This window comes from Lipotes vexillifer, unplaced genomic scaffold, assembly GCF_000442215.2.
Source record: "Lipotes vexillifer unplaced genomic scaffold, Lipotes_vexillifer_v1.1 scaffold54, whole genome shotgun sequence".
NCBI lineage: Eukaryota > Metazoa > Chordata > Mammalia > Artiodactyla > Lipotidae > Lipotes > Lipotes vexillifer.
Genome location: NW_006789324.1, coordinates 2,292,305 through 2,313,623, shown reverse-complemented (window position 1 = coordinate 2,313,623; position 21,319 = coordinate 2,292,305).

The window sequence follows — 21,319 nt, the reverse complement described above, 5'->3', positions numbered from 1 at the left end:
AATCAAAGATGACACAAACAGATGGAGAGATATAACATGTTCTTGGATTGGAAGGATCAATATTTTGAAAATGACTATACTACACAAAGCAATCTGCAGATTCAATGCAATCACTATCAAATTACCAATGGCATTTTTTACAGAACTAGAACAAAACAATCTTAAAATTTGTATGGAGACACAAAAGACTCCAAATAGCCGAAACAATCTTGAGGGTGAAAACAGAGCTGGAGGAATCAGTCTCTCTGATTTCAGACTATACTACAAAGCTACAGTAATCAAGACAATATGGTACTGGCACAAAAACAGAAATATAGATCAATGGAACAGGATAGAAAGCCCAGAGATAAACCCACGCACCTATGGTCAATTAATCTATGACAAAGGAGACAAGGATATACAATGGAGAAAAGACAGTCTCTTCAATAATTGGTGCTGGGAAAACTGGACAGCTACATGTAAAAGAATTAAATTAGAACACTCCCTAACACCATACACAAAAATAAACTCATAATGGATTAGAGACTTAAATGTAAGACCAGACACTATAAAACTATTAGAGGAAAACATAGGAAGAATACTCTTTGACATAAGTCACAGAAAGATCTTTTTTGACCCACCTCCTAGAGTAATGGAAATAAAACCAAAAATAAACAAATGGGACCTAATGGAACTTAAAAGCTTTTGCACAGCAAGGGAAACTACAAACAAGACAAAAAGACAACCCTCAGAATGGTAGAAAATATTTGCAAATGAAGCAAAAGACAGAGGATTAACTTCCAAAATATATAAACAGCTCATGCAGCTCAATATTAAAAAAACAAACAACCCAATCCAAAAATGGGCAGAAGACCTAAATAGACATTTCTCCAAAGAGGACATACAGATGGCACATGAAAAGCTGCTCAACATCACTAATTATTAGAGAAATGCAAATCAAAACTACAATGAGGTATCGCCTCACACTATTTAGAATGGGCATCATCAGAAAATCTACAAAAAACAAATGATGGAGAAGGTGTGGAGAAAAGGGAACCCTCTTGTACTGTTGGTGGGAATGTAAATTGATACAGCCACTATGGAGAACAGTATGGAGGTTCCTTAAAAACTACAAATAGAATTATCATATGACTCAGCAATCCCACTACTGGGCATATACCCAGAGGAAACCATCATTCAAAAAAACACATGCACCCCAATGTTCATTGCAGCACTATTTACAATAGCCAGGTCATGGAAGCAACCTAAATGCCCATTGACAGATGAATGGATAAAGAAGATGTGGTACATATATACAATGGAATATTACTCGGCCATAAAAAAGAACAAAATTGTGTCATTTGTAGAGATGTGGATGGATCTAGAGACTGTCATACAGAGTGAAGTAAGTCAGAAAGAGAAAAACAAATATCGTATATTAACGCATATATGTGGAACCTAGAAAAATGGTACAGATGAACCGGTTTGCAAGACAGAAATAAAGACACAGATGTAGAGAACGAATGTATGGATACCAAGGGGGGAAAGTGGGGGCGTGTTCTGGTGGTGCTGGGATGAATTGCGAGATTGGGATTGACGTATATACACTAATATGTATAAAATAAATAACTAATAAGAACCTGCTGCTATAAAAAATAAATTAATTAAATTAAATTTAAAAATAATATAAAGTAAACTTAGCTTTAGGGAATTCCCTGGAGGTCCAGTGGTTAGGACTTGGCGCTTTCACTGCCAAGGGCTCGGGTTCAACCGCTGGTTGGGGAACTAAGATCCCGCAAGCTGCATGGCACAGCCAAAGATAGATAGATAGATAGATAGATAGATAGATAGATATAGATAGATGATAGTGAAGTAAGTCAGAAAGAGAAAAACAAAATATAGATAGGTAGATGATAGATAGATAGATATAGATAGATGATAGATTGATAGATAGATAGATAGATAGATAGATATAGATAGGTAGATGATAGATAGATAGATATAGATAGATGATAGATTGATAGATAGATAGATAGATAGATAGATATAGATAGGTAGATGATAGATAGATAGATATAGATAGATGATAGATTGATAGATATAGATAGATGATAGATTGATAGATAGATAGATATAGGTAGATGATAGATAGATAGATAGATAGATAGATAGATAGATAGATAGATAATAAACTTAGCTTTAGAATGTTTAGGTAACTTACCCAAGGTCTTGCAGTGAGAAGTAGCAGAAACAGATTCAAACTGAGATCCATATGATTCCACAATCAGCTCTCCAGACTATCATGTTATTGGTTTCAGAGCTGCAAGAAACCTAAGGAACACTTTAGTTCAATCTCTTCATTTTTGGTTGGGAGAACTAATACCCAAAGATGAAGTGACTTGTCCAAGTCACAAACCCAGTCAAGGCCAGATTGGGAAGTCAAGGTCTTCCCATTGCCAGGGCTCCTGGATCACACCTCATGGTAATCCCTGACTTCTCTGCATAACCAAAGAAATCCTGTGCTCATAGACTCTGCACCATATTGTACCCTAACACAGCCGATTAAGCCGTGGGATTATTAGTCTGTTACCTAAGAACAGAAGAAATGGGCCTCATGGATAGAAATTTGCTCCAACATGGTTCCCTGTCTTTTCCATTACAGCCAAGCCTGGGAGAAGTGAATAAATAAAAACATCTTGCATTTTTAAAAGGAATTAATCTCTCTGCCTCCAACAGGTCCCCCTGCCTCCTCCATATTGCAGCCAGAAGGATTTTTTTTTATGAAGCACAAATCTGAGCATGTCATTTCTTGGCTTAAAATTCTCCAGTGGCTCACCAAACTTTCTGCACCAAGTCCAACATGGAAGCTGAGAAGACTGTTATGATGTGCCCTTATCTATTCTCCACCTCACCTCTTACCAGCCCCCTGCCCTTCCAATCCAACACACACACACACACACACACACACACACACACACACACTTGCACTCTTTTCTCTAATCATACTGAACCACTGGGTGAATCCAAACACGTGCAGCTCCACCCTGCAGCCTATCCATGCCTTTCCCCTACATGGGACACCTCCCCTTGTCCCACCGTTGTCTTACTTCCATGTGAACTTCAAACTCAAACACCACCTCTGCCCTAGAAGCCTGCTCTTCATTCTTCTACTCTTCCACTCTTCCCTTCAGACTGGGTTGATCCTTTCAGCTGAGCCCCTCTGACACCCTCTTCTTACCTCAGTCACGGTCCCAGGCATGCTGGCTTTCACTTGTCTCTGGTTTTCTGCCACATTCACGGTCCTCTGAGCTTCTGAATAGCATGGACCCTAACTTTTTAAACTTTGTATCCGCAGTGCCTATGATACCTAGTATGAATTAATAAGGCACCGAATGGCAGTTTGATGAATGAATAAAGGATTGAATGAATGAAAGAAAACAATAAGAAAAAACGGAAGGCAGATCTTTTGGGGGAGGGGCTGGGGCGAATCAGTTTTTTCACACTCAGATGCCAGGTGTTTTTGTTTCCTATTATAAGGAGGAAAAAAGAATTGAGGCAGGAATGTTTGTTCAGAAAATGAGCCCCAGAGTGGGGCGGAGGGCGGGTGGAGCAGAGGGCCTGGGAGAAGCAGCATCTCTTCATTAGCGTAAGTGCGTTGAGAGCTTTTGGAGACATGAATCAACCGATTAGCAAGCGTTGCTTGCTCCAGAAGACGCATCCTCCTGCAGTTTCCTCAGAAACACAGACAGGTGAGATTATAACACTATAAACGTAACTGCATTTTCTAATCAAAAGTGCAATAGAACTTGGATAATTATGAGGCTTCAGTAACTTTACCATTTTACATCCTGTGTATTTTCATCACTGAAAGCTGGTGTGGGGTGGAGGGGTGGTGCTCAAGCACTCTGATCCATCACATTGTGTTCTTTTCCATGGCACCTACACATGGAGAAAACAACTCGGAGTGGTAGAGCAGGCAATGAGATAGCCTTCATTTCAAGATGACAAAGATGTCTCGGTAATTTGAGGTCAGGCAGCGAAGTGGGCTCCCTATTCTGTGGGCAAGTGGTATTTCTCTGTCAGGCAAATGGGGAGCACAGGGCATCAACCTTAGACCTGGCTGAGTGGTGCATGTGAGGCAGCGGCAGCTCACATCCAAGCCCTTTCTCCACTTTGATGGATGCACCTGAACAGCACTATCTTTTCATCCAGGGAGTCAGCATAGCCCCAGGTGAAAGGGAGGGCGACCTAAGTGTCCACGGACAGATGAATGGATAAAGAAGAGGTGGCACATATATACAATGGAATATTACTCAGCCATAAAAAGAAACGAAATTGAGTTATTTGTAGTGAGGTGGATGGACCTAGAGTCTGTCATACAGAGTGAAGTAAGTCAGAAAGAGAAAAACAAATACTGTATGCTAACACATATATATGGGATCTAAAAAAAAAAAAAGGTCATGAAGAACCTAGGGGCAGGACAGGAATAAAGACGCAGACGTAGAGAAGGGACTTAAGGACATGGGGAGGGGGAAGGGTAAGCTGGGACAAAGTGAAAGAGTGGTATGGACATATATACACTACCAAATGTAAAATAGATAGCTAGTGGGAAGCAGCCACATGGCACAGGGAGATCAGCTCGGTGCTTTGTGACCGCCTAGGGGGGTGGGATAGGGAGGGGGGGAGGGAGACGCAAGAGGGAGGGGATATGGGGATATATATATACGTATAGCTGATTCCCTTTGTTATACAGCAGAAAGCAGAAACTAACACACCATTGTAAAGCAACTATACTCCAATAAAGATGTTTAAAAAATAATTAAAAAAAATAAAAATAAAAAAATAAAAGAAATTATGATTCAAAAGAAAAAAGGGAGGGCAGAGTGTGCTCCGGGCCGACTGGGATCTCTGGACCCAGAACTGACTGAACTCTTCTCTGTAGGAGAGAGAACATCTACAGTAAAAAACAGAGAAACAAAAGAAAAAACAGGACTTTGTGGGACTGGAGGGCTTTCTAATGGCTGCAGAAGGAAAAGAAAGGATCCTGTCAAGCCTAACCCCCTCCCCAAGATTTATGTGTGCAACTGTCCTTCCTCCTGGCCCTCAGACAGAGGACCCAGCTGTGCATTTTGCAAGGTTCCGTGTAGCAGGTATTTTTTTTTTAATTTTGCGGAGCAGGCCACTTGGAGGGAGCCCTGGATTTCTAGACAAAAGATAGCTCTGTAAAATGGAGAGCAGAATTTGGACAGTCAGAGAAAGGCATTCTGGGCAGAAGGTACTGGGGCAGCAGTGGCACAGTGACAAGAGAAGACAGTGCCACAAGGGGTGACATGAAGATTCCATGTGGCTTGTACACACTGCATGTGGTGCCACATGGATGTGGAAATCGGGTCAGACCTTGAGGGTGTCAGGAGCCATCCTAGAGAGAGGTGTATTCATAATCCTCATGAAAAGATTCAGGCAATCAACAGCCACCATCTTCAAATCCTAAGATGAAGAGATTCCACTAAGTCAGTAGTGTTCAGGCTTTTATTTAGCTAGAGATCTCTGTTTAAAGAAAAGCTTACATAAAGACCAAGCTATTATGACAGATGATAAACCAAGTATTATCTGTAAAACAGATAATAGCCCCAAAGTAGAAACAACCAATTGGCCATCAACTTGAAAATGGATAAACGAAATGTGGTCTATCCATACAGTGGATTGATATTCAGCCATTAAAAGGAATGAGGTACCGATAGATGCTACACAACAGAGAAGGGCCTTGAAAACATTGTGCTCAGTGAAAGAAGCCAATCACAATCCAAGCATATGAAATGTCCAGAATAGGCCAATGATAGAAACAGAAAGTAGATTAATGGTGGCTAGGGTCCTGGGGGAGGAAGGAATGGGGAGTGACTGTAATGGATATAGGGTTCCTATCTGGAATGATGAAAATGTTCAGGAATTAGATGGTGGCGATGATGATTGAACAACCTAGTGACTTTACTAAGAACCACTGAACATACTAAAAACCATACTTTAAGATGGTGAATTTTATGGTATGTGGATTTTTGTCTCAAAGCAAAACAAAACCAAAAACAGATAAAGCAGAACTGATGTGGGGAAGGGAGGAGACACTGTAGCCCTCCCAGCTGCCCTGATCATTTAGTGTCCTTTCCAATCTCCCATCCAGAGCTTTCAAGCCTGGCTTCCAGAGCCCTGGGGAACCAAGTAGGAGAAAAAGTAAGGGTCCTAAAATTGAGAAAGTAAACTCTCACTTAATTCTCCTGTTTCCCCCCCCAATCCAGAAAAGTTCTGCTTCCCCCTCTCCGGATGCCAAACAGGCAGTGACCTAGTGGCGTTAGGGAGGGTCAGTTACCTGCCAAGGGAGCAGGAAGGCACTGAGAGGTAACTGCTTCTTAAAAGTACGTTTTACCCGTCCTCACCTCCTTAGCCTCATCTTCATCTCTAATTCCAGCTGCGCTGCATGCTATAAATTCCTGAGCCCTGATGGGTGGGAGAGGTTCTACAAGGCAAATGGGTTACTTCTCACCTTACCCTGACTTTCCTAGGTCTGCTAAGTCAGGCCTCTCCTGCTTATCTGCTACATCACACCTGTCAGTACAAACCAACCACTACCACCTTGCTGTGCTTTACGGGTGTTCCAGGAGGGAACGGAGGTTAACTGTGCATAATCTTTCATCTTTAACCCAGAGTCTGCCATGGTTTTCTGTATTTCTTAAATTCCCTTCAATTAGCACACATTAATTTTATAATTGGGGGAAAAAAAAGAAGGAGAAAGATGAACATTTTGGAGGTCAGTTTGAAATCATTTGGAAAGTGCAAACAGATTCGAGAGAGAGGCAGGAGTCCAGAGAGACGGAAGGGCAGGGGTGCCATTGGCAGATATCTGCAGTCGGAGATCAGAAACAGGTTCGATGGTGATCAGCCAGAGGATCAGCTCCATCCTTAGGGGAGGGATTCATCTTTGAGCTATGACCACAGGGCACATGGGGAAAGCCCAGCTTTCCAGAATGACCAGTAGGGTGTGCAGTGTCACCAGGGCCTGACCCAATGCCCCAGGTGGCCCTGACCTTGGAAGCTGGAGCCACTTGACACCCTGCTGCCCTGCACCCAGGCTCAGCCCTTCCCTATACCAGAACCAGTTCTAACTTAATGGGAGTGGGTGAGATACAGGACATCCTGGGCTCTGGAGTGGTTAGCATCCAGGAAGCCATAAATTCCCTTCTGACTCACACCTCAACCCTAATAACCATCCAGTGAAAAAGGTCTCACCTTACAGTCCAATTCTAGCACGAGCCTACACAAACACGCTTCTATATTTTTTAATTTAATTTAATTTATTTTTTTATACAGCAGGTTCTTATTAGTCATCCATTTTATACACATCAGTGTATACATGTCAATCCCAATCGCCCAATTCAGCACGGCACCCCCTCCACTTTCCCCCCTTGGTGTCCATACGTTTGTTCTCTACATCTATGTCTCAATTTCTGCCCTGCAAACTGGTTCATCTGTACCATTTCTCTAGGTTCCACATACATGCATTAATATATGGTATTTGTTTTTCTCTTTCTGACTTACTTCACACTGTATGACAGTCTCTAGATCCATCCACGTCTCTACAAATGACCCAATATCGTTCCTTTTTATGGCCGAGTAATATTCCATTGTATGTATGTACCACATCTTCTTTATCCATTCGTCTGTCGATGGGCATTTAGGTTGCTTCCATGACCTGGTTATTGTAAATAGGACTGCAATGAACATTGGGGTGCATGTGTCATTTTGAATTTACCCAAACACACTTCTAAGTCCACATGCTGTTGGGCCTTCCACCGAGGCCTGAAATCTAAGCCAGAACGCACACCTGGTAGCTAGATCCCTGTTACCTGCTGCCAATCGTCTCTGATAAGCCCTTTGATGTTTCTCCAGACCCCCCACCCACCTCTCAACCAGAACCGAAGTGCTGCTTCACCCAGGCACGTTCATGATCAACAAGACAGTTAAAGTAGCCAACATCGTCTCCACCCCTGGAGGCTTGAGGTCATGACTCAGCAGTAAGAGAAAGAAGTGTGCCTTACCTGAGACAGCTGCTCCAGATTTACCCTCAAATGGATCTCAACCCCTAGGCTTAGCCCAGACCTGGCTAGTCTTTCTGGAGATTTCTGGGGCACTTAAAAGCTTGATGATTTCTTCCCAATGCCAGTAGACACACTTTCCTCTTGCCCACTGTAGACCTGGGAAGGTCCTATCTAGAGCTTGCTCAGCCAGTTTTGCTATGTAAACTCAGAGGCCATAATACACATGAGCCATAATAATGAGATTGCATTTCCTATAATCGGATCTTACTGGTTCTCTACTAGTAATTAAAATAAGTGCTGTTAAAAGGTTAAAGCCAGTGAGGGGCCAAGGGAGTCCTAGGGTCAGGCAGGAGAAACAGACGACACATCTAAGAAAGACATCTTCCTGGCTGTTGTTATTTTTGTGGCACTGCCCAGGTTAAATCCATGCCACCACTCACTTGGTGTCTGACCTTGGGCAATCTCAGGCACCAATACTGCCTAACTCATAAGGTTGTTGAAAGGAATAAATGAGTTAATACATGCAAAACAGTTAGGACAATTCCTGGGATGAAGCAGGAGCTCAGTAAATGTTACTTATCATCATTATTGCCTTTATCATTCTTATTATGATTATAAATGATATTAGTATTATTATTTAAATACTATTATTTATTTATCACTATTATTTAAATATTATTTAAATCAGTCAAGTTTCCGTGTGGGAAAGAGAAACCACTGTAGGTGTTTTATGCAAGAGGAGATTTAACACAGGAAATTAGATGCTTACAAAACCACTGGAAAAAGAGTGAAGGTGTGGACACCAGCCAAGGCCTCCAGGAATGACCACCGGGTGATTCGCTAGGACCTCTGAAGCTGCCACTGGAGCCTGCTGGAATTAGAATCCCACCACTGCTGCTTCCGCTGCCCCTGAGTGTGGGGAGGCCATGGTAGTGACCACCCAGGGGTCAAGATGCCAGTGAAGGAGCCCTCGTCAGCAGCGGACGGACACCAAAAGGCACAGAAAACTCTCATCTCTACACTTGCAGTAACAACATCCCAAAGAGGCAGGAAGATGGGTTTCTCCTCACTTCCACCTGCCAGGTCTCCTGAAAGAATATGTAAATGGCAGGACCTAATTGGCGTGTGAAACTCTGAGAGCCTGGGAAGCGCAGTTGTTCATTTTCCAACTGTTCCAACGAGAAGGAACAGGAACAGAGGTGGGGAGAGACAATCCACGCAGGCAACTGAATGAGAAGACCGTCCTAAGCAGAAGACACACCTCTGTCTAGAGAGTGTGGGCCTCGCCTGAAGGGGGAAACCATTCCTAATGTCGGTGCCTCAAACCAGATGAGGATAGAAAAGGCACGTATGTATGAGCAGAGTGGGTCTCACTCTCTTGGCCTTCACCATGAAGTTGGGTCTGTTATGAGCAGAAAGATATCATCTAAGAAAACACAGGAGAAAGTTCTTATAATGCTTGGCTTTCAGGCAAAGCACAAAACCCAGAAGCCACAAGAAAAAAGATGGACCTATTTAACCAAAGAAAAAACCTAAAATAAAAATACAAGCCGGAAGAAATGGACAAATTCTTAGAAATGCACAAACTACCAAGACTGAATCAGGAAGAAATAGAAAATATGAACAGACCAATCACAAACACTGAAATTGAAACTGTGATTAAAAATCTTCCAACAAACAAAAGCCCAGGACCAGATGGCTTCACAGGCGAATTCTATCAAACATTTAGAGAAGAGCTAACACCTATCCTTCTCAAACTCTTCCAAAATATAGCAGAGGGAGGAACACTCCCAAACTCATTCTACGAGGCCACCATCACCTTGATACCAAAACCAGACAAGGATGTCACAAAGAAAGAAAACTACAGGCCAATATCACTGATGAACATAGATGCAAAAATCCTCAACAAAATACTAGCAAACAGAATCCAACAGCACATTAAAAGGATCATACACCATGATCAAGTGGGGTTTATTCCAGGAATGCAAGGATTCTTCAATATACGCAAATCTATCAATGTGATTAACCATATTAACAAATTGAAGGAGAAAAACCATATGATCATCTCAATAGATGCAGAGAAAGCTTTTGACAAAATTCAACACCCATTTATGATAAAAACCCTGCAGAAAGTAGGTGTAGAGGGAACTTTCCTCAATATAATAAAGGCCGTATATGACAAGCCCACAGCCAACATCATCCTCAATGGCGAAAAACTGAAAGCATTTCCACTAAGGTCAGGAACAAGACAAGGTTGCCCACTCTCACCACTCTTATTCAACATAGTTTTGGAAGTTTTAGCCACAGCAATCAGAGAAGAAAAGGAAATAAAAGGAATCCAAATCGGAAAAGAAGAAGTAAAGCTGTCACTGTTTGCAGATGACATGATACTATACATAGAGAATCCTAAAGATGCTACCAGAAAACTACTAGAGCTAATCAATGAATTTGGTAAAGTAGCAGGATACAAAATTAATGCACAGAAATCTCTGGCATTCCTATATACTAACGATGAAAAATCTGAAAGTGAAATCAAGAAAACACTCCCATTTACCATTGCAACAAAAAGAATAAAATATCTAGGAATAAACCTACCTAAGGAGACAAAAGACCTGTATGCAGAAAATTATAAGACACTGATGAAAGAAATTAAAGATGATACAAACAGATGGAGAGATATACCATGTTCTTGGATTGGAAGAATCAACATTGTGAAAATGACTCTACTCCCCAAAGCAATCTATAGATTCAATGCAATCCCTATCAAACTACCACTGGCATTTTTCACAGAACTAGAACAAAAAATTTCACAATTTGTATGGAAACACAAAAGACCCCGAATAGCCAAAGCAATCTTGAGAACAAAAAATGGAGCTGGAGGAATCAGGCTGCCTGACTTCAGACTATACTACAAAGCTACAGTAATCAAGACAGTATGGTACTGGCACAAAAACAGAAAGATAGATCAATGGAATAGGATAGAAAGCCCAGAGATAAACCCATGCACATATGGTCACCTTATCTTTGATAAAGGTGGCAGGAATATACAGTGGAGAAAGGACAGCCCCTTCAATAAGTGGTGCTGGGAAAACTGGACAGGTACATGTAAAAGTATGAGATTAGATCACTCCCTAACACCATACACAAAAATAAGCTCAAAATGGATTAAAGACCTAAATGTAAGGCCAGAAACTATCAAACTCTTAGAGGAAAACATAGGCAGAACACTCTATGACATAAATCACAGCAAGATCCTTCTTGACCCATCTCCTAGAGTAATGGAGATAAAAACAAAAATAAACAAATGGGACCTAATGAAACTTCAAAGCTTTTGCACAGCAAAGGAAACCATAAACAAGACCAAAAGACAGCCCTCAGAATGGGAGAAAATATTTGCAAATGAATCAACTGACAAAGGATTAATCTCTAAAATTTACAGGCAGCTCATGCAGCTCAATAACAAAAAAATAAACAACCCAATCCAAAAATGGGCAGAAGACCTAAATAGACATTTCTCCAAAGAAGATATACAGACTGCCAACAAACACATGAAAGAATGCTCAACATCATTAATCATTAGAGAAATGGTTCTCTGTGGCTGCCTGGAGGGGGGGGATAGGGAGGGTGGGAGAGAGGGAGACAAAGAGGGAAGAGATATGGGAACATATGTATATGTATAACTGATTCACTCTGTTATAAAGCAGAAACTAACACACCATTGTAAAGCAATTATACCCCAATAAAGATGTTAAAAAAAAAAAATATTGGTTACTCTCAGTAATTGGAGGGCATTGTTTATGGTGACCTTAGAGAAGAGGCTTTCTTCCAGGCAGATCAGAAAAAGTTTCTGACTCTGAATATCAAATTCCCTACCACCCAATTTGCCAGTCAGAGCTAGTCTAGATTTCTCTCTAGTTTCCTACATTAAAAGGGTTGTGATGGGTTCATAGAAAACTTTCCTTGGTCCCACCTCCATCAAGTCATGGGGAGCTGCATTAGAGACAATATCCTAGCATACTTCACATATCTCTGTGTTGCTCTAAAGCAACTGAAGGCCAAGGAAGGTTTCAGTAGCTGCAGGAAACAAATACACACAATATTACTTCATAGCATAACATTAAGACCAACTTTAAAAAAAAAACAAGGTCATCTTTATTACCCCCTTTTTTCTCTCAGAATTTTATTGATGGTCCTAGACAGCATGATAAGATCAGGAAAGAAATAAGAGGTATAAGGATTAGTAAGAAAGAAAAAAAAGTGTCACTATTTAAAGATGATATGATTTTCTAAAACCCATGAAAATCTATAACTTATGAAGGCTTATATGTATAAATCCATATGTGAAAGTCAACTGCATTTCTATACACCAGTATCAAAAATTAAGGTACTGAAAATAAATATATTATTTGTACACTTTAAGAATAAAACGTATGTAAGAGCTTTATGGATAAAAGTATAAAATTTAATTGTAAGATATTAACAAAATTGATGTTAAAGTTGCTGTGATAAAGATAGGGGCATATACCATCTTCATAGATAAGAATACTTAATATTCTAAAGATGTCAATTCTCCTCAACATTTTCTGTAGAGTCAAAGCAATTCCAGTCATACTCCCAAAGGGTTGTTGTTGTTTTTTTTGGTGAAACTCGTCATACTTTTGGAAAAAAAAAAAAGAAAAAAAAAGAATAAGGAGAAGAACTTGCTACACCAACTGTTAGGACTTATAAAGCTCTAGAAACCAAAGTGGTAAGGAATTGTCACAGGGATAGACAAACTAATAGGAGAGAATAGTGAGCCCAGAATAGAGCCAGGCAAATATGGGAGTTGGATACCTGACAGAGGTGGCATTATAAATCAGTGGGAGAGGTAATAAATAAATGGGGTAGGACAGTTAGCTATTCATATGGAAAAAACTACACACAAAAATCACCTGTTATAGAAAATATAAGAACATATTTTTATGGTCTTCGGGTAGGAAACCAGCTTTTCCTACCTAAAACCACAAAAGTCATAAAGAATTATATATGTAAATTTATATATGTAAAAGTTATATATGTGAAGAAGTCTAAGAAAATTAATGGAGAAACTAGAGAGGGAGGTGATTTTGTCCTGCATTTGACCAACAAATGGTCCCTATTTAGCCCAAATATAAAGAACTCTTAAAAATCAATAAGAAAAGCCGAACAACCTCATACAAGAATGGGCAAAAGGTATGAACAAGTAATTCCTAGAGAGGAATATGCCACCACCCTCCACAAAAAGATGCTCAAGCTCACTAGTAACCAAGGAAATTACAATTCAAAAAACAATGAAATGCCCTTTCCCTCCCATCTGATTGGCAAACATGTAAACGTCTGACAATACCTGGGTAGGTGTGGGGAAGTAGGCACTCTGATGCAAGGCTGGTGGGAGTGTCGATGGGTAATATAACTTTACAGAGAAACTTGGTGATATCTCTAAACTTGGAGCTGCATATATCTCTGACTCCACAGTTCCACTTCTCCAGGTACACATCCCAGAGACACTCGCAAGTGCTCATGGAGATACATAAAAAGATATTAATAGAAACACTGTTTATAAGAGCCAAAGAAAGGGAAGTGAGCTACGTATCCATAAAAAGGGAAGAATAACTAAAATGTGGTATGTTTGTACAATAAGATGCTATCAAGATGGACAAAATAAATTAACACATATCACTATGGAAAAAATCTGTAAACCATCAATAGGAGATTGTCATAGTTCAGCTTCCCAGGAAAACAGAACCCAGGACTCTGAGATTTGTCTGCAGGAGGTTTATTGGGAAGTGCTCTCTGGACCAATACTCGTGAGGGGTGAGGGAGGAAAAGATGGATGGACACAGAAAATCTGAAGAGATCTTAGCTAGTCCCATAATCATCTCTGGAGCTGGCATGGCTCCTCTTAGTTCTAGTTGTCAAAGGGCTCTGGGCATTTGTACTCCTGTATCCACCATCTTGGTTGCAAGCTGCCCGCAGGAAAGTAGTGTAGCCTTGGATAGGGCAACTTCTTTCCCCAGAGGGCAATTCTTGTACAAGACTCAGCTCTCCTGTAGCTAAGGACAGTATGCCGCCATTCTGAAGGGAATGACTTCAGAATGGCTGTGTACCATGCTATCCACTACAGAGGGAAAATCAGTTAATGAGTCAAGGAGAGGGGTTAGTATTAGAGTCTTCAGTTATTAATAGAGGTTTTTCCAGGTGGGTGAGGGGGAAAAGGCTCTTCGGACAGAGGACACAGCATACGCAACACACCAAGCTATGAAAAGTTTTCAGGTGACCTGCTCCAGTTGAATATTTCAATCCTATTATTTTAAAGGAGCTTTTGATAGAGTGTGGATATTAACTGTTTATTTAAATTGCAAATATTTCCTCTCAAACCTTGGCTTGTATTTTTTGTGTGTGTGTGTGTTTCTATTTTTATTTTGTACTTGATTTCCTTGACGTTATCTTTTTTTTTTTTAGTACTTTATTCACTATGTTTATTTAAATCTTTATGCTTTTTTTTTTAACATCTTTATTGGGGTATAATTGCTTTACAATGGTGTGTTAGTTTCTGCTTTATAACAGAGTGAATCAGTTATACATATACATATGTTCCCATATCTCTTCCCTCTTTGTCTCCCTCCCTCCCACCCTCCCTATCCCACCCCTCCAGACAGCCACAAAGAACCGAGCCGGTTTCCCTGTGCCATGCGGCTGCTTCCCACTGGCTATCTACCTTACGTTTGTTAGTATATATATGTCCATGTCTCTCTCTCGCCCTAACACACCTCACCCTTCCCCCTCCCCATATCCTCAAGTCTGTTCTCCAGTAGGTCTGTGTCTTTATTCCTGTTTTACCCCTAGGTTCTTCATAACATTTTTTTTTCTTAAATTCCATATATATGTGTTAGCATACGGTATTTGTCCTTCTCTTTCTGACTTACTTCACTCTGTATGACAGACTCTAGGTCTATCCACCTCATTACAAATAGCTCAATTTCGTTTCTTTTCATGGCTGAGTAATATTCCATTGTATATATGTGCCACATCTTCTTTATCCATTCATCCGACGATGGGCACTTAGGTTGTTTCCATCTCCAGGCTATTGTAAATAGAGCTGCAATGAACATTTTGGTACATGAGAGAGTAACCAATATTAAACATTGAGATTATTGGCATCCTTGGTACAGAGATCACTGACCAAGGATGCAAGACCCGGGAAGTGAGAATGAGCTCCTCTTGGACCAGAGGTGGCCAATGGCTATGCTTTGTGGAACCTTCTGATCTAAGCTTAATCAGACAGAAGCCCAACTTATTTCCATTGTTAAAGCTTAAGAAATTGGAAGAGGAGGAAGCTAAGTCTTGTCTCCATGAAAGGAAAGCACACAATATAAAACAGGTACCTACCAGCTGAGAACTTAATAGCTGCACACACATTTCGTATAAGGGAGGATAGAGACCACACTGGTGTTCATGCCTCTGGAGGGCAGTGGGGCGAAAGGAGCTCAAGTGATCCATAAAGTGAGCCTAATGTTCATAGGAGAATGTACAGGTAAAAGTGCCACCACATAATCAAATGCAGAGGGGCCCTGACAAAGCTGAGGCAGGAACATCTCCCAAGCACAAGTTGAGAACTCATCATTCTAACTTACTTGGAGCACAGAGGAAAGTAGACCAGGAGTGAAAGTGAACATGTGGGAGACGACAGTCTTGGGAAGCAAATACTGCAATGTCGCAGAGTCTCAATACTCATGTACAAGCCTATTAACCTTGACTGGTAGGAATTAGAACGGAAAGCTCATTGGAGGCCTGGGGAAGTAAAGAGCAGGCACCAGATAAAGAAAGCAAATAATACACATATGTCTTGATTCACTCAGACCTTCAGGGAACCTGAGAAAATATCACCACCCGGTTATACACTGTTTCACATGTAGTAATTTCTCTCCCAGGGAGAGGAGCTGGGGACACGGACTTGGTTTCCACCTTGTGGAAGATAAGCAGTACCATCTATCTCATTATTCATAGTAGTTATGATGAAGAAAGTTGCCGTGTACACTGAATTAGTGAATACTGAATCATTGCTCCTAAGGGAGATACAGGGTTGGGTTCCTACGAGCCCCTGGTCACAACATCTTCACCAACTGATCAATACATTACACTGTTGCAGGTGTGTTTCTGTTGAAAAACACCTTATTAACATACTCTATTGCTTCATTAATAGTGAACCACAGTCTCCAGCACTATAACTCAGGCCTGATCTGAGCTCATCTAGCATGTGTATTTTCTCCATCAGGGACATCACAGCCTTCTTACACATAGGAACACTTGAAAGCACTTCAGCACTACACTTGGGGGGCTATAGTAAACAGCAAAATCACCAGTCAAAAGCATAAAAATCTGAAAAACATGGCACTAAATAGACTATAAAAAGGACACGTTTATAATCCGAGCTGAAACAGGAAGGCAGAGCCTCGCCTTGTTGAACCTCAGCTGAGAATGTGAGGTTTGGGCGACTCAAATTATTTGCTGCTCTATGCATATCCACAAATGACCACAAAAGCACCTCAATTATTCCTTTTGGAGTTCTAAATACATTTTAGTGAGCGGGCAAATTCGTGCTCACTAAATCCATGAATGTGAAATAAATGAAATGAAATATGAAGTATTTCCAAATATGAAATATGAAATCCATGAATAACAAGGATAGACTCTACATCTTTTGTAGGCACACAAGATGTGCACATCTTGTGCACAGGATGTGAGGAGAAATATAAGCTCCAGAGAATTAGGGTGGGATCTTAGACACCTGTCAGGGAGGAGGAGACATAGCAGGGAAAGCCCTTGCACTCCTACTGTGGTGTATGATGAGGACCTTCTGCAAGCTCTCCCTGGAGCTGGTAGACTCACTCTCTTACACTTCTATTATAACCAGCTTTGCGTCTATCTCATATTATAGATAATATTATGCATAACTTCCTCTAGACTATGAGAGATCCTGGGTACAGGAAAATTATATACTTTGTGGTTTCCCACTACCAGGGCCTAGAGCATGGCAGGCACACAGCAAATGTCTTTTCAGTAAATATAAAGCTGGGAATCTTAAAACTGAGTTGCCCATGAGTAAGTATCCAATTTCATACAATGGCAAAGTACTTTTCACTTTGCAATGTACCTCACATCCATTGTGCTATTTAATCCTCACAGTGACCTTGCAAGAAAAGTATTGTTTTTCCTCTTTGTAGGTGAGGAAACATTTCCAGTCCAAACTGCTCTTCTGCACTCCAGGCCATGTTTCAGACATCTGGGATGACCCACGAGCATTCCAAGCATCATGCATCCAAAAAGGAATTCAGTGAACTCCCATTCCCCATTGATCCAAACCAGAACATGCTCATCCTCCAGAATTGCTCATCTCAGTTCATGGCACCACCACTTACCTACTCAGGTAGGCAGAAACTTGCAAGAGAGTTCACTTTCCTCTCCTTCCCTTCCCACACATGCCATCTGTCTGTGAAGTTTCCTCCCTGTTCCATATCTCTCAGTCTCTCTTCTCCAAACCACTCTTCCTGTGTTAGCTCAGGCCCTGATCACCTCTCCTGGGCTAATGCATTAGCCTGGATGCTATTTCGAACTCCTGTCTTGTCAATCTCACTTCTACCTCATCCCAGCTCTAGTTCCCCTGCCTTCTAGACCACACATCCCAATGCTGACGGCATGGTTTTTATAAATGCCAATTTGATGGTGTCCCTGTTCTCCTTTAAACAATCCAATATCCCATTAACATTAGGACAAATTCCAAATTCCTTTAGCTTATCATGGCTCCTTCTGTTTTCAACTCAGCTCTCCATTCTGGACTTAGCACTCCTTATTCCTAACTTAAGTCTGTATCCCAGTCTTACTCAGCTATTCATAGCTCACTAATTTGCCCCATCTTTCAAGACTCCATCCCTATTCATATTTTATTATTTCTGCCTGGAATTTTGCTCTTTCCACCTGACTGATTTAGCATCAACTTCTCTACCAAGTTTCACCTGACTTCCCTGGTCCCAACATAGAGCTAAGACCCTTAGCACGTTTGATGGAGCTCCAATGCTTACTACGATACTTGGATATGAATTGTTGTTTTCTCTCTTTTCCACTAGAGGGAGCGCTCGTTGGCAGCTGGAATTGCTCATCCCTATCTCTAGGGTCTAGCAGAGTGGCTGTCACATAGTAAGTGCTTAGTAAAGGTTAAATGGGTGGATGGATGGATGGATGGATGGATGGATGGATGAATAGGTCCCGTGTTCAAGATGGCATAGCCAGCAGACAGAATGGCAATGCTCAAAACCAAACCTTTCTTTCATATTCTTACTTCTGAATTGCCTATCTTTAAAACCAGTTTTTCAACCTCCCATGTCTCCCAAATTACACCTGCCATTGCAGGCTGCTACAAATGATGATGATATGCCCTGAGAGCTCCAGTTGCTTAGATGAAGGACTCTGTGCCCAGTGAGTACAAGGTGGTAATTTGTCCAATGGGCTTCTTATGTCCCGGACTGAATGTTGCAGGACCAGCTAATGAAATCTACATTGTAATTAGGCAAAATATTCCTGCAGCAGGTTGGAGAGATAATTACTGCCTAATTGTATCCCCCCCCCCCGTATTTTAGCCCAATGGTCTAGAAAAATAATTTAGAATCATGATTTTTATAATTATCTTTTTTTGAGAGGTCTGTCCAGAATTGTAAATACCACCTAACAGGTTTGAGAGCTAACTTTGGTGTAGGCACTACTCTAAGGGTTTTATGTGCATTATCTCATTTGATTATCTCAAAAACCCCATGAGGTAGGTCCTATTTGGCTTATTTTACAGATGAGGAACTTGAGGCTAAGATGGGTCAAGAATCTTGTCTGAAGTTACCCCTGGTAACTGGGTTGAACTAGAATAGTCTGTCTGCTGCCAAAGGGCATGATCTAATCCACTTTTCTCTGCTGCCTCCACAGTTCTCAAAGGATTCACTTATTCAATTAATTTAGAAATTCTTTATTATTAAATAGTGGCAGGCTCTGTTGTAGGTGTTGGAGGTACAATAGGGAGCAAAACAAAGTGTCTTTCCATGGAGCATATGCTCTGGGGACAGAAGAAGGCAAATAATTAATAAATCAATGTATGGTATATTATATATTGGTAAATGCTTATGTATAAGGAGAACTGTTTAAAGAATGAATGCATCTAAATTCCAAATCAGTAGTATCTTAGTCCAAGTTCCCTGGAGACATACTCTGAGCCTGGGATTGCCTGCAGAAGATTAACTGGTAAGTGCTCTCAGGAGCTCTCAGGAAAGGTACCTGTAAGGAAATGAGGACAGCTGGATTGGGCAGAGGAGAAGTTGAGCTATAATGTGAATGCATCTGAGCTCTCAGTAGACACTACAGAGAACTTGCCGTCGTGACAGCTCTTTGGGGTCGTCTAAATTGCGGCTGGGCCTTTGTGTCCCCACATCACCAGGCATGGGCTCCTGCTCTCACTGGAAGGAAGTAGGGCAATGCCTACTGTGGGGCAGTTTTTGGAGTCCTGACTGTTGTTCCTGGACAGTGGGTATTTCCTGTCAAGCCTCTCTTGTAGGATTATTGGCTGATGCCAAAGAAAGAACTGAGTCTTCGTTCTTCATCTCTACAAGCCAGGATAATAATATCTCTGCCAGAAGGGTTGCTGTAAGGGTCGGAAGGCTAAAATGATGATAAATGACCATATAGAAATATAACAGAGATGAAATGAATTAAGGTCATCTATACTGTGGAATAGTATAAATCACGTGTGAAAAAAAAAGTGCCACTAGGCTTCTAATGAAATACAGCAAGCCCTTGTCCATCCTTGTTCCACATTCCAAAGGCAACCTCATTTAACTCATTAAGCTATCTTACCAGACAGTTACCTCTGTATTTCTAAACAATATGGTTATTTACTGTTTCCTGTTTTATCATATTTAGACATTATCTATTGTCTTTCTATTATGATCCAAGTATATATCATTCTTATACCACCCTCCCATCCCCCATCTGTCCCATAGTTTAAGTAAGATTGAAAATCAGGGTTTATATTATAATGACTGTGTAAATGGTTCTTTAATTTTTTAAAAACTCTTCATCAGATCTTCCACCTACCTATTCTTTGATTCCTGTTTACAAACATTCTCATACTGGATACTCTATTTACCTTATTACCTCCTCTTTCTGTTTCCACATGGGGGCAACCCTCCAGGAGATTCTGTCCTCCTACTCTACCCTAGAGGGGTTATTCTCAAGGTCTATCACACAGCTGCCATCTGGGGGGGATCCTCTTGTTGTTCTCCTAGGTAGAATCCTCCGTTTCCTGCATTTCATGTCTTTTTCTCTCCCCAGTTTTGCTGGAGCACATCCTTAAGCAAGGAACTTGGCAGGAAGGGGTGTAAGTTTCATCTTTCCATCATCCCCTGGATAACGTATGTATTTGCATTTGGCCAAAAGCAAGATGGTTTGCTTCCTAGTAAGGTACCTCACACCCCTGAAGTTAAACAAGTATAAACAAAGCATTACATACTAATCCATTTATTTAACAAATATGGACTTGGCCCAGTCCGATGATCTGAAATCAATAAGGCAGGAACTCTGCTCTCAAGATGTTTTTTCACTAAGGAAAATACATAAACGGGCAATGACTTAATGTGATCAATACTATAGTAGAAACTTCATAAAAAGCTAAAATAGCACCCCCTGCCCCCAACAGCAACAACAAAAAAGGACTTAGGGAATTCTTGGAATTGGATTGGAACTACCTAAATTGAGCCTAAAAAATGAGAATGCATGTTTATTTATTTATCAAGTATATAGTTTAAAAATGGATAAGATATTTTGCAAAATGCTTGTAACTGTTCTGATATACTGAAATTCTTCTAGCTACCACGACTGTGTTTAGATCTCCCTAATCTTCTGAGTTTCAACATTTTTCTCAGTGACCTGAATAGTGCCTGGCACATAATATAGAGTTATTGAATGAATGGATGTCAGATGTGGCATTATAAATCAGTGGAGGAAGCAAGTTCTTTAAAAAGAACTTTTAATAAATTATCCTGGGACAGCTTACTATTAACACACAAAAGAAAATAATAAAACTAGCTCCTTGCTTTACCTTATTTACAAAGATAAATTCCAGATGAACTGGAAGGTAAAAATTTTTTAAACTTTTTGAAGACAATACAAAAGAACATCTTTATGACATCAGAGTAGGGAAA